The 12,259-nt window shown below is 39.1% G+C and overlaps 1 protein-coding gene across 3 annotated transcripts in view; it reads left to right on the top strand.

Moving 5' to 3' along the window:
- Positions 1-1,451: 1,451 nt before the first annotated feature.
- The window catches only part of LOC145979500 (protein tramtrack, alpha isoform-like), a 118,879-nt gene continuing 108,071 nt past the window's right edge, over positions 1,452-12,259 (top strand). For all 3 annotated transcript variants that reach the window (XR_014440786.1, XM_083112435.1, XM_083112436.1), the window contains exon 1: positions 1,452-1,547. The gene's annotated coding sequence lies outside the window, so the exon portion shown is untranslated. The remainder of the gene's footprint in view (positions 1,548-12,259) is intronic.

The following is a 12,259-nucleotide window of genomic DNA, read 5'->3' as shown; positions in this document are numbered from 1 at the left end:
CCCCTGTACCCCCCGTTCCTGAGCCACTGTACGTATATGAAAGTTATGCATGTCGTGTGTACAAAATGAATTATATTTGTCATGGATTTTCTGTCTTTCAAAAATGCAGTTTGTGTGCTTGTTTTCCATTATTAGCTAATGTGATTTGAACGTGTTGAAAAAAATATTTCAAATCGTTTGTTCCAGTACAAATGCTTTAGCACCGACTTCTATCCCCTTTTTTGCGTGATTTAGGAGGATAATAACGTCTTTGATACTACTACTACTACTAACAACAATAATGTCATTATTATTATTATTATTATTATTGGCAAGTTTATCTTGGTACTTGCCACCCAGACAAAAATTCGTGTTTGCGCATCTGCGTTTAATAGTCAAAGATAGAGAAGATGGGAATCCCCCTTCAGATCGCTCTTTTTGGCAAATTTCTGATACTCTGTAATGTAAATTTCCCATTAAAACAGGAAATCCGTGTGTTATTCTAAAATTGAATTTCCTTTTCCCATGGCCCGACATTATATGTACACCCAACGGCAAAATAAATAGTAGGCAAATTGTACATCACCATTTTCATTCAGTCCGTTTTCAGCAAAGTGATGAGATGATCATGAATTGAAGTAAAAACTTCAATAGGCAGAGGACAATATCTGCTCTGTATCAACAGAAAGTCATTCCTTAAAACAACACAGGGTGGAATAAAGAGTAATGAAAATAGTGATGGACATTTGCTTACTATTATCTTTGCCGTTGACTGTACATATTTTATAAAGGAGGTTCACTTTTGTAGTCCCAAATTAAAAACTTTCCTGCGTGACTGAATACAGCTATGCACTATCCAAGTCCAGCCACCCCGAAAAATAATCCTGCGTACGCTAGTGGTTGGTGCGGCCACAGTTGTGGACCGAATCGAACTATTCGGTTTTCACTCCTCCTCCGCCCCCTTAGAAAATATTCTCTGTACAGTCATGGCTTTTTTCGGGAATTCGAACCCAGACAGAGCCTTCAGCGTGTACTGCCAAGCTCAGCTGAACCACCGCACCGAGGTTGTGATAATAATGTCCTTATGATGTTTGTCACACTAATTAATCTACTGAAAAATGACAGAAGATTAAGTGTCTTTAATAGAGAGGTTATGGATTATTACTTCTATTTTTTGTCATTTATGACCGCAACACTCATACGCGATAATTACTAATGGAAAGGAAAATAATTAAACGGAAATCATACATCGCACCGATAGTGTTCCAATGAAGAAAGTTTTATCTTTACAAACACAATAAGACTAACATATCATTTAGAATCAATGTTTAATAATAACTGTAAAAAGTTACACATACGCTTGCAAATTATTCTACGTTCTTCGCAGTCTTCTACTCCTCCCCCAAAACCAGCTGAAACTTTTTCGTTCTAACTATTGCCGAGGAGAGATTCAGGTTTTCGATGTACCCAGCTTAATACGTGCTGACATGGCTGCGTGAGGAAAGTGATACAATTCTAATCCTACATTTCCACCCTTTAATCCATGTTAGGGGCATCGGAATGCTTAGGTAAGTGGTTTAGCATGTTACTTACTGTTACAGTGCACATAGTACTGTTGTGTAATAGCTCATAGTGCATTAAAATGCACCCTGATTGTGTTCATTACTATAGTTGATTTGTAAGGTCGTCGACACCATGTACCCCCCAGGAAATCAATATTATTAGGAAATATAGAAGATAAACGCAAACGAATAAGGCATGCAAAAACAGCTGTATGTAGAGTATTGCTGTTTTTACTTGTTACCTGCAAAGATACGGAGCAAGAACGAAAGAATTTTGTAAATACAATACATTGTGCAAGGGTTGACGCAACCAGCACAGAATGGGGGTGGGTTCATGGGCGACAATTCAACATGGCGGAAAAAAGGGCTGGGTTTTAGGAAGCAAAGAATTGACAATTGCTACCAGTTGTATTTAGCAAAATTTTGAAGTACACTTATTTTTAAACATATACACATCTCTGGCTGTTTGATATTTTATTCCTTATAGTTGTTCATACGTAAATTCCAGGGTTGTATGTGGACACCTGTGGGATCGAGGGAACGTACGTAGGTAAAAGCAGATGTTCGAAAAATGCTGAAATCTAAGGCGAAAATTGCTATGCATGTGATATTCGTAGTTCGTAGCGTATGCAGGGTTGCCGGTTCCATTGCAATTTGTAAATTACTATCGTGTTTTAGCCTACAGTGCACCAGAAAAGAGAGATTGCTAACTTCAACCCCAGGAATGCGGGATTCTTATTATTTACGACTGATTATATATATGCCAATTTTTTGTTTACATGGGTCAGCAGTGGGAGTGGGGTTCAAGTAAAGGACACAATTAATCCCACGCTCAAAGTATATTGTTGGGGAAATGCGTTGTCTGAAAATTAGATTTTCGTGATTTTTTTTTTAAAAAATTTCATAGAACGTAACTTACTGATAGCACGAGTACATCGCACAGATGAAATAGATACTTCAAAAATTTTAAGCACGTTCATGTACTCCAAACAGGAGTTGCTCGTTTCAAAAGCTATGAACTGAAGGGGGACAGCTGTTCAATATATATTTTAATACTCTTTACTTCATTTGCTAAATAAGTTTGAATGTTTATAATTGTTTTATCACTAGCGTTTACTTTAAACCGGTAATGAACATATATTGAAACGTTTGGGGAAGTTTGAAGACTACTTGGAAAAGGAAGTCTCATTTTTTATTACATGTACAATCAGAACTGCTGCAAGCAGAAATTACATGCTGCAAAGAATATAGCATTTTAATTTATATTCCAAGCTTCAAACTTATTTGTTCCTTCTACCTTTGCAGCGTAAATGTTGTAGCTAAAGAATAAAAAAAATATCCTATGTGCAACTTTTGATGATAGACGGTTCATAAATGACAGCCTTATCCAAAATTCTAATGACATTGAGATGCAATTAAAACAAAACGGACTAGGTCTAGGTACTTGGCTTGCATGGCAAGTAACAGTCAGCTGATGGTTACAGCATATCATGACTTGTAATAGCGTTGGCAGTGCTATGATGCACAGTGATTTTATATTTTGTACAAAGCCATGCTTCAAAAATTTCTCTTCGATCCATTTCACTGCTGATATCTACACTGCCAACAAAGTTTATATTTTTTCATAACATTTAAAAGTGAGAATATCTTAAATGCTCCTCATGTTTTAACCAATTTTATTTTTGATTTGCTGTGGTGGTTGTGATTGTGAGATTCCAATATTATCTTAATGCACACCCTTTTCTTCATGTAACTTTGAAGGGTGCATGCTGATGCATCCAGAAGTTTTGATTAATTCATTGAAATTCACATTTTCTACATGCATGGAATTATATATATGCCTATTAGCACATACTGAATAAGTTTTCTGATTACTTATTCTGTTTTTTGTGCTGATTTTTACATCACACACTGTATGTTTACAAGAGTAGGTTAGGTAGGTCAGGTTTTGTGCTTTAGCATTTACCGTGTTGCTATAGAAACATTTTTAGTACGTTGGGATTGATACCCTTAGCATTTCTACATTTTCCTTCATCTCCTGCTTGGGTATGCTAAAGTTTCTTTTGAAGAAGAATATTTCAGACAACAGCAACTTGTGAACTTGCTCAAACTAATTTTCATGACACGATTCCTCAGAAATTAATATTTTCTGCATTTTTAAAATTTGCAAAATAATTTCTCTGAATTTCCACACTCATTTCTAGTATTTTTATTTCCTTCCTTATTCTCCTGGTAAACTTTAGCAACCATGTGCGCAAGGAGCAGGATGTGGAATAGAAAATTGTTACATGGTTAGAACATCAAGCAGGTGTCGTTGAACTTGCATGCATTCCTTCTTCTCCCTAACTGCATATTTACATCCCTGGTGAGAAAGGGTTGGAAACTTGGAACTGATTCTTTATTTTGTGCTGTGTTTTATATTTCTGGTTGTAGTAAGTCAGATTGTACCATAATTGTTCCGACACATGGCATAAGGAATTTTATAAAATAACATTGACTTTAGCACGTGCGATATTATAGGAATAATTGATGTGGCATTTGCAAGATATTGGTGTGTGTTCACATAGTACCATTAATCAGAATTTTGGTTAGCCCAGGTGGGCATTTTACTTCATTAGTTTTAGTGATATATCCTCTCTGATAGACCATAACTCTCATCATGTCCCATGTAAGGTAAAGTTCCTAGTGCATAAGGCACCATGCCATGAAGGCACATTTTAGCGAATATGAGGTAGAGCAAACACATTCTCAATCTCAACCTATTTGGAGGGTACCCATTGATTTGAGGCTGGGTGAGCCCCGGAGACACTTTTTGTGGGGATAAGCCTGGAAAAATTCCAACTTTAGATCACCCACTTGGGAATCGAACTTGGGTCTCCCGTGTGGCAGTCAGACACCCTATAGATTTGACCAAGACTGCTCCACCACATGTCCCAGTATATTTGCATTAAGCAATAGTGGTATATCCTATCAGATAGAGCATAACACATCATGACCTAACCTATTTGCAAATGTAATGGTCAACCTATTCACAAAAATAATGGTTACTTTTGGCTCATACTACCTCTATTTCCATTGCTTTTACCACATTTTGTGCCTTCACCAACTTTTTTTTTTTTCAAATCTGCAGATTTTGATGTTTTAAGGTGCCTGAAAGTGATTTTAACATGGTCAAACTCCAAACATTTATCCTGGAAATGTGACCACATCACATCCAACTCTTTTCATCGGGCTATGTTCGCCACTTATTTGAAGAAATTTTTGTCATACACTGGAAGAAATGAACAGCAGATATCGAAGGACAATGCGTAATTACTATCACCATTAAAAATTAACCATCCTAACGTAAGAAATAATGTGAAATAGCTATCAACACCAAACCTAACCTGAACTTAATGTTCAAAATAAATTATGTACATGCCTTGAAAGTATGCAGTTCCTACTTCATCGTTGCAGTGGCAAAATGTGCGAACATGGTTGTTAGCACATTTTCCACTCGTGACCTTCACCTATAAGATAAGCGTGTGACCGGTAGATAACACAGGCTGGGGTCTCATCTGAGACTGAGAAAATCAGGCTTTACGAGCGAAGCGAGCAAGAATTCTTAATGAAATGTATTTTAATTTGCATTAAATTTTAAGTCTAAGGGAGCAATTGCTCCTCTGTGCCCCCCCCCCCTCCATCTCTGCAGCTGCCCTTGGCCATCAATGTTTGCCTCCCTAGAATTGACTTCCTTTGAAGGTGGGGGAGGGTAATGCCCCCCCCCCCTTTCCCGTGGTTGCCACTGCCGCTGAGTTGGCCCTAGCCAGGAATATAACTTGTGCCTAGGCAGGCCATGTAGATCACAATATGAATGTTTGGATTCTTCCCAGCATAGCCTGCCGAAACAAATGTGCAATGCAATTGTAAATCTACTGCATACTGGTTCATTCACTTCCATGTCATTGGAGAGATACAGTATATGTCCAGTCAAGAACAATGATACTGTGTACTTCTCTTAATGCCTGAAATCTTTTGACTAAGAGGGCGCTTCCATCTTGTTTTCTTTTCTTTTCTGTTGCACAAAATGCCAAGTATCTTACAATAATACTCAGATTGGGCAGAATATATTTTTTAACAACTATTTAAATCCGTCTGTTTTTGGAAATTAAAGAAATTTTAATTCATTCAAATAACGTGGACGGAGCCTCGTGCATGCTTCTCAAACTTGTGGTGATGTATGAAAAGATCATAGCTGGAGGACTAATTGTTGAATTGTTTTTTTCATTGACAGGGCTTTCATAGACACCACAATATATCAGAGTGAATGAAAACGTGTATTATACCATGTACTAGCCGTGGTACATTTCTATAACCAATGCTAAAGGTCCCGGGTTCGATCCCCGGCCGGTTCAAATCCGGGAACTTTTCTAACGATGGAAACGGCCCTGGCGCCCACCCAGCGTCGAATAACATGGGTACCTGGGGGAGACCCTGGGGGGTAAGGGTGGTCAGGGGCGTGATGCTGATCACATCACCCCCACTCCTGACCGGATCAAGAAAGTGTGGGGCGTTACCCCCACACCCCTTATACGCCTTCATGGCGTGGTGCTTTGCACAGGGGAGCACTTTACATTTACTTTACCTTTTTATTGTTTCATTGAAAACAGAGTGATACTTCTTTGGAAAAAATGGTTCTGTTTAGACTCCAATTAACATTTAGCCAGTAGACCTTCAGAGAAATGAGTTACATCAAAATTTAGCTTATTCATGCTTGTTTGCACCAACGTTGTAATAACTCAGGAGTAAAAAGATCTGTGTGTCAGTGTAATCCCCGAGTAACGATCTTCTGTTGCACCAACGTGTATGCTGCGATGCACATAGCAAGTCGCAAAACTCTTCCTAGGAGAGAAGCTAGCCTCAAAGCAAGTACCTAAACGTCATACAGATGGAAGTGCGTGATTGGTTACTCCTTTCGAGAAGGTGTGGTTGGCAGGTTCTACACGTGGTGTAGAAGGAAACTAGGAAAGGGTACCTGGACATTGGTCGCAACGGGCATGAGGCAATTTCAAGCACGGAATAAAGATGGAGGAAATACATATTTACTTGAATAAATGTTGATATATTAGTGCAGCTTGTAATCGTAGTAAGTAGTGTTACAGTTATATTTGTAGTAGATTTTTATATATATGCATCTATCTCCACGTAGCATTCACGATCGTTTTGCTAATGTTTATATCGCTACGGATTTCTGGGTGTATGTTTATGCTTGTATTGTATGGGCAATTTTGCAAACTTCAGAATATGTACAGTAAACATCTCCCAAAGTGTATACATAGTGACATAATATATATTTCTCGCTTTTGAGATGCACAGTTTGAATCTATGACTTCCTATTTAACATTTATTTAGTTTTGAAATTTTGAATGATACATTGCCGTTTGCACATGGCAGCTATTACTCCGATGCACGTGGGTTAACTCCGCTTTTACTCGTCGATCTCTGAGGGTAAAGTTTATCATCCTTTTACTCCCAGCTTACCCGGCATTTCTGCTGGTGCAACAGATAATCAACCGATTCGTGGGTTAACTCTGAATGTACTCTTACTTTCGAGTAAATTGACGTTGGTGCAAACGGGCATCAGTTCTGCATTAAGCTGTGGTAGCAATTTTTTTTTTAAAGTATTCTTTTGATTATTTATTGTCATGAGAACATACAGTGTAAGTTTTTTGGTGTTACAAAAGGAAGCGAGGGTTGAAAATCGTATTTCCCTATTGCCCAATATGTGTTCCATTCTGGTGCCAATAATTGCAACTTGCTGCTTATACTTTCAGAGAAAAAATATTTTCTAATCTAAAAGCCATGCTTTTTTTGGTGGGAAATTGAAAATTCTGAAGGTTTTCAATAAAAAATTGTATTTGGGTAACTACGAATGCTAGAGTTTCAAATTATAGCTTTTTTTTTCAGTACAGTCAGTCTAGGGTACAAACCTACGTAAAAAGAAAGAAAACTTTTCATTTTACAAATAGAAGAAGTTCATGACCAGGTTACGCTACTCGTTCGTAGCTCCCCAATTTCCTCACGATGGTAGGTGGCCATTGGTCCCATTCACAGGCTAAAATATAAGGAGAAAAGTTGTTATGCTTCTCCTAGGAGACTCCAACCTGTCCACTTCCTATAGCCGGAGTCCAAAGCATGAAACCTTAGACCGCACGGCCACAGTGCAGGACCTTTTTTTTTATATGTGAAATTGGAAATGTTTGAGTTCCCACTAGAGTTGGAAGTGGATGAAGGGAAAAAGGCTTTTTTGTGGAAAAGATGGGAGTTTTTTCTGTGGCTCTTTTGGTTGCACTTTTTTCACAAAAAATATCTCAAATAAAATGAAAGTAAAGGAGTTGGCAGTATTTTTCCTGTGATATGGTTTTCCTTTATCTCCCTACTGTAAACAAAGTCACCGATACCGACGATCTATCAGCTCAGCCCTAATATACAGGGTGATTGTAATTCGACCTATTCCTGGAAAGGTAATACTAGAGCACATTTGCAACAAATTTGACCCTGTGCACCGGGGGTCGGAAATCAATAGGCTGCGAGTTATTGCAGTTTGTAGATAGATTTTTGTGACATATTCCGACTTGTGACCAAAAAGTACTCCACCCTTGGTACTTAAGTGACACGTTGCCAACATCTGACGAATGAGTAACTACTGGGGAAAAAAAAATCATGCACAAAATTCCCATACCCACAGAAACAGTCATTAGATCAGAACAAATTTGGAAATTATAGTTTAAATTGAAGAGGTTTACTAAAAAAAAAAATGGTAACACACTTAGTGTAGTATAAATTACGGAAAAAACTTCATTTCATATGCTCTCCAAAAAGATAGAAATGTTGACAAATGTCACACGGGTTGGGGGAATAACATCTGAATAAAAAGTGGAGAATGCACGTTGTAGACCTCTTTGTAAAGTGAAAAAAAAATTGTCGGTTTTGAGTACTAAATGAACAAAAATGAGTGAATTAATAATGTTATTTACCGTTCTCATGATTCCAGGTGGTCAGAATTAACTGTTACAAAAACTACAAATCCTGTTCAAATTGCCTCTCGTTGTTACGTATGCAAGCGAGCAGTGTACTTCAGACACAGTCATTCGCGTTGACACTCTTTCTCTTATGTATTGGGCAGCTGCCACAATTCTCTCTCTCAACTCTTCTTGGGAGTCCACTGGTGTGCTTACTGTAGACCAACTCTTTCATGTGACCCCAAATGTAGAAGTCTCATGACATGAAATCTGGAATCCTCGCCGACCAGGGGGTCAAGCTGCCTCGACCAATCCATCGCAAGGGATAATTGTCGTCCAGTCACTGTCGCACACCCTGGAAATAGTGGGATGGGCAGCCATCATGTTGGTAAATCATACCTCTTCTTGTTGCGAGCAGCACATCCTCCAGCAGTGTCATCAATTCTTCCCTTAGGAAGTTTTTGTAGGTAATGCCGTTTAGGTTTTGTGGCAAAAAGAATGGCCCGATCACATGATTGTGGATGATTCCCATCCACACATTATTGAGAATTTACTCTGGTGAGCCGTTTCTTTAGATTTTCTGGGTTATGACCCTTAGGGGCCCAAAAATGCACATTATGAAAATTCGTAATACCACAGGGTGGCTACTCACTGGGAATTCCTTGAATTCTGGAAATTATGCGTGAATTATTGGCTCCCAGAATTTTGCGTGAATTCTGCCTGAATTTTTCTCCATATACGTGAAAAATTGCAACTTTAATTAATACAAAGAATTGATATATTTACAAATGCCCCGAGGCAATTTTTTCATGATGTAGCTTTCATTTTTACCGAGTAAAGAAAGAGGAAGCTCCGTGGAAAATAAAATGGAAGTCTCTCAGTCTTTGCAGAAGGGAGAAGATTATTGCAAGATAATGTATCTTGAAGTTGATTAGGTAAATTTGAGTTAGAAATTCTTTCACAATTAATAATTTTTTATAGATTAGTATACTATATCCTGCAATATTTGTAACTTTCGTTTGTAAATGTATTTCAAATCTGAGTATATGAAGTGACAATTGACAAATGTAAACTCCGCACCTTAAATTAATATTTTAGATAGTATACAGATACAGTAGAGCGTCGATTATCCGAACGTCGGTCAACCGAACGACTGCTTAACCGAACTGTGTACTCACTCACTTTCAGATATCTGTAATGAAAAAAGTACGTGACTTAGCTGCTCGTAAGCGTGTAGGCTTGCTTAGACAGACCAAAATAAAGGATTTTTTTAAACGTTAATTTTGTGTACTGTGTGTATTGTTCATGCAAAATGCGTATGTAATATGTACATATTTTTGTTTAATAAACTGTACCACATACTATATATTCCTACTAAAGTTGCCTTTGTACGTTACTTTGTAATACATACTTAAAGAGATGCCTGTTTTTATGAATAAATTTACTGTACAGTACTTCTTTTTGGCAAATAAACATGTACAGTTCGATTATCCGAACAAACCAGTTTTCCGAACACCCATGTCCCCCAATTACTTCGGATAATCGACGCTCTACTGTAGATACATTTGGCCAATTTTGACTTACCCAAAAATTTAGACGAATCCATGGCGCCAGGTCCGTAAGTGCTCGATGTGTGTCCCTTGGTTCCTAACAATAGCCCGACAGCGTAATTTCCACTGTAATAGGCTTCTCTGAAGAACTGGGAGGGGAATCTTGTCCCATTCACTTTGCACAGCTTTCCAAAGTCCTTCCACAGTTGTCGCACGCCGTTTTCCCAAAGCCCGCTTCAGCAAGCCAAATCCACAATAGTCCATAGGACTTGCGTCTGGAGATTTAACAGGTACCTCATTGAAAGGTATCACCTGTATACCACTTGCCTCCTCCATCTCCCTCTAGAATGCGAGGGACGATCGTGAAGTATGTGATGAGGCCTTGTCCATGTGAATGCGCACCAGATTGGCATCATTTCCATACATTGTTGGAATCTCATGCTCGTAGATCGGCCGCATGATCTGCTCCTGATAATACTGGGAGTTTATTTTGCAGTTCTTCGCCACCCTACGAATCTTCAGTTTACCTCGGTAACAGTAGCCAGTAACGACCATGAACCCTTTTGGGAAGGATTCTTTACATACGCGGACCCACCTTCTGAAGTTCTTTGCGCCTTTCTCTCGGTACATGATGGCTCTCGGTTTACCGCAGTCGGAAAGGTAAATCCATGCTTCATCGAGCAGTACGACGTGCTTCCACCTTTGTTTTGCCAGATGCCGTTCGTACAGCTTCCGGGCGTTACACTTTCGTTCCTTTTGGTGGGCATCTGTGAGAAGATGGCAGCGAGCTTTCCCCAAAGACACGTCAAGGCGATTAGCCATACACCTTCGTGTTGGCGGATTTTCTTGCATTGCCATTTTGCGCAGTTTCCTCTGCATGGTAGGGGTGGCTTCGGTGCATTCCCGCTTCCTAGGCAACTTCGTTGGTGATCCGAATGGTGGAGCTTCGTTGCTCTTGTACTTTTTAATAACATTTTTTATTCCACTTAAACTGATGTTGCAACCATTCTTCTTGCACTGTTTTCTAATGACAGAAACACTAAACTGGGCATCATAAAGAGCTGCAACATAGCCTTCCCAAAACCGGCTTAGTTTGGGCGGCATGTTGGTCACAGAGCGGAAACCCACACACTTGGAAAAAGATTTTACACAACACTCTCAACAATGGTCCTGTTTTGTGCGTTATTTTTATCTGCGCGGATAAACAACTCCGTTCCCAGACAGTCACTTCACAACACTGCAGGATGCCATGCGCCAGTTCGGGCGTGTCCAATCTGCCCGGGAGGGGGGGGGGGAGGAACAAAATCGGTCAAACGTAGACGGAACAACCTCTGTATATGCCATTTAATTGAATTACAAGTTTTGGATACACTGGAATCACACAGACCCTTTATATTGTTAATATATTTATGGGGGTGGGTGGTGAGAGGCGGTGATGTGTAAGGTTGAAATTGAGAAAAAAAACTTGTGCTTGGATCCTTGAGTTTTTGGAAAGTTTGGCTTGAAAACCGAGAATTATACTTGAATATTATCATGGTCCTACAGTGACCACCCTGTACCATCGTGGTCGAATTTGGATTTGTCCATCCACCAGTGGCGTGCGGTGCTAAATCAGACAGGGGAACAGGTGACCTCCACTTGCCCCCTCCCCTCCCATACCTGTCGTAATATAATACAGTAGACCAAGTAAAATTCAACCCTTATTGAAATGAACTAAATACAGGGTTGCCCCACCCAAGGCCAATGGCGCATCCCCTCCAAATCATATAATTTGTGCCCTTAAACCATATCGTAATCCCCACAATGCATTAAATTACGACAGCGTGTCTACTGAAAGTAACTTCTTTCTTAGCTTTAATGAACACTATACTTGATATGCACCTCCTTCCTAAACAGGAGTGCCCATCACTCAAGACCACCCCTAAAATCGTTCATCATAATCGAGAATATATTGTCTTGTAATGCAGCTATAGTATATAAACTTCACATTCACCTCATTCAAGCGACAAACATGCATCCTAGTAACATATCGTTGCAATGAAGCGAGCAAGAAAATCTTTAAATCCATTCCTTTTCAGGCTTTCAAGAATATTAATTTAATGGAATGTCAATACTTTCTTAAGATCCAGAGATATTTAGTCTTTTCCAGCTTCTCCTTTGGCACGTT

This window comes from Lepisma saccharinum, chromosome 26, assembly GCF_977018435.1.
Source record: "Lepisma saccharinum chromosome 26, izLepSacc3.1, whole genome shotgun sequence".
NCBI lineage: Eukaryota > Metazoa > Arthropoda > Insecta > Zygentoma > Lepismatidae > Lepisma > Lepisma saccharinum.
The sequence above is the reverse complement of the archived record's forward strand: the minus strand, read 5'-3'. Positions and strand labels throughout refer to the sequence as shown.